We start from the raw sequence: 2,276 nt of genomic DNA, 5'->3' as shown, positions 1-2,276 counted from the left end.
CTGAGGAGACAGTACAGTTTCTGCCTTTATGATGTCAGAGGAAGGGGATTGTGATGAGTGGTGAGCCCATGGGACTGTGTCGCATTTTCATTCATGATTATAAAATTAGACAGACAAGGTTCCTACAAACTGAGAAGTTGCTGAGGAAAGTGTCTTGGGGGCTGGAACAGAGGTCTCAACACCTACAGACTTGTGTTCCTCCCAGAGGCTCTTCCCATTTCATGGCTTCTTTCCAATCCCACAACCCTTGCTTATCCAGAAGCTCCAGAGACATGGGCTGGGCCAAGGGCTTCTAGAATCTTCTGATAGACAAATGCTGGTCCAGCTTTTACATGAGCCCAACATCTGGGCCTCAGTGACCTACACATCTGGAGGGAGGATGATGGACCTCTGGACCTCACCTTCCTGGGGATAGAGCTAGACTCTATAAGGACTCTTTCCTCTACCCTTTATGTGCTACCATTCTACCCTTCCTCCTACCCCAAGGAGTCTTCATATGTTCCACTGGACTCTAAGAGGTGTCTGAGGTAAAAAGTGAGCCCAAAACAATGTTTGCAGTAGGCACGCAGCTTTGCCCTGAATCCCTGCATACAAGATAGGGATCCATCTCCATTCTTCGTCATGCATAGGAACTGGGTTTGGTTGGGAAAGAGTTACATTTTTGGATATAGTGATGATTCCCGCTGTAGAAGATGGAGGAGGCCAATGGGAAAAGTGGGACTGTAGGGAACACTCTCCAGGAAGGAAAGCAACACACCTAGAGACACACCTAGGAAAGTATGGGGTGACTTCCCTGTCTCTGCCTGGGTCTGGGGCTAGTTTGGGAGAAGGGAGTGGAGGAGCCAGAGAAACATTCCAAGAAAGAGGGAGGAATCAGGATGTTGGCTTCCTTCTCTCTCACCTTTGGAATGGGCTCTACTCAAGCACAAAGGTGGTGTCCAGGGACTCTCAGACTACACTCAGTTGTTGACCTTTTAATGTCCAAGCATCCATAGCCAGGTGCTGGTTGCTGTGATTGGTTCCCCACTGCCTCCTCCTGAGGGACAAACTGGACAGCAAAGCCAGGAGAGGTGTTAGTACAAGAGGAAAAGGCAGAGCAGGACATAAACACTCTCGATGAGCTGACAAGGCTCTCTCTCCCTTGTGATGTCAGTACTTCATTCCGTTGTTCTGAAATGGTGAACTTCACACTAGGAGACTCATCCATGGCTCCTGCCAAGAACTGGACAGAAACTTACTTCCAGGTTCCATCATTCTACCCTTCTTCCCGCCCCAAGGAGTCTTTTCACTTTCCATTGGACTTTAAGCTCTTTGGAGGGTGGGTAGTTAGTGGTATAATGGTCAAGAGCACTGACTTTGAAACCACATACAATCCAGGTTCAAATCCTGAATCTACCTCTTAGTAGAATGAACAAATCTGTTTTGGAAGAAGTACAACCAGAATGCTCTTTAGAAGCAAGGATGGCAAGACTGCATCTTACATACTTTGGACACGTTGTCAGGAGGGATCTGTCCCTGGAAAAGGACATCATGCTTGGTAAAGTACAGGGTCAGCAGAAAAGAGGCCTTCAACGAGATGGATTGACACAGTGGCTGCAACAATGGGCTCAAGCATAACGACGATTGTGACCATGGCACAGAATCGGGCAGTGTTTCGTTCTGTGGTACATAGGGTGGCTATGAGTCGGAACTGACTCGATGGCACCTAACAACAACAACAACACCTCTTAGTAGCTGAGTAATCTTGAGCCCATAATGTAGACCCATGTATCAAACAACTTTCTTGATATTTTCATTTCCATCCCTCAGATATCCAAAACTGAGTTCATGATCTACACTCCCATTCTTTTCTCCCAAGAGGCAGTGTTATTTTCATTATATTGTATTTAGAGTACATACTGTAACCATGACTTAGAACCATTGATGTGGACTTTGATCATCTGGATGGGGTAGTGTTTGTCAGGTTCCTCTATTGCAAAATTACACCCCCCCACCCCAATCCGTTCTGTACTCTTTAGAAGGCAAGCATGGCCAACACTTAAGGAGTGGTAGTTACGTGCCTTCTCCTTTAGAGTGGAGCATCTACATAAATGTTTGTATATATTTGGATATGATATTTGTCTTTTGTCACCAATTTATTAGTTTATTCAGTCATTTATTTATATCAGTATGGACTCATGGGTATTTATTATATACTTTGGGATATATGCCTATCCTAATTTATTTATTTTGTTGCATATATGTTTCCAGTGTTAGCTATTGGGAACTCTTTTAGT

The 2,276-nt window shown here is 45.0% G+C and overlaps 1 protein-coding gene across 5 annotated transcripts in view; it reads right to left on the bottom strand.

The window, feature by feature from the left end:
• Nucleotides 1–2,276, bottom strand: part of LOC100674055 (signal-regulatory protein beta-1-like) — a 108,990-nt gene that overhangs the window by 38,295 nt on the left and 68,419 nt on the right. The window contains exon 6 of one of the 5 annotated variants that reach the window (XR_010319229.1): nucleotides 902–1,048. The exons of the other annotated variants lie outside the window; for them this stretch is intronic. The gene's annotated coding sequence lies outside the window, so the exon portion shown is untranslated. The remainder of the gene's footprint in view (nucleotides 1–901; nucleotides 1,049–2,276) is intronic. 5 annotated transcript variants of the gene reach the window in all.

Source organism: Loxodonta africana, chromosome 24 (genome assembly GCF_030014295.1).
Source record: "Loxodonta africana isolate mLoxAfr1 chromosome 24, mLoxAfr1.hap2, whole genome shotgun sequence".
NCBI classification, from domain to species: domain Eukaryota; kingdom Metazoa; phylum Chordata; class Mammalia; order Proboscidea; family Elephantidae; genus Loxodonta; species Loxodonta africana.
Note: the sequence above shows the minus strand (reverse complement) of the source record. Positions and strands in the feature narration are given on the sequence as shown.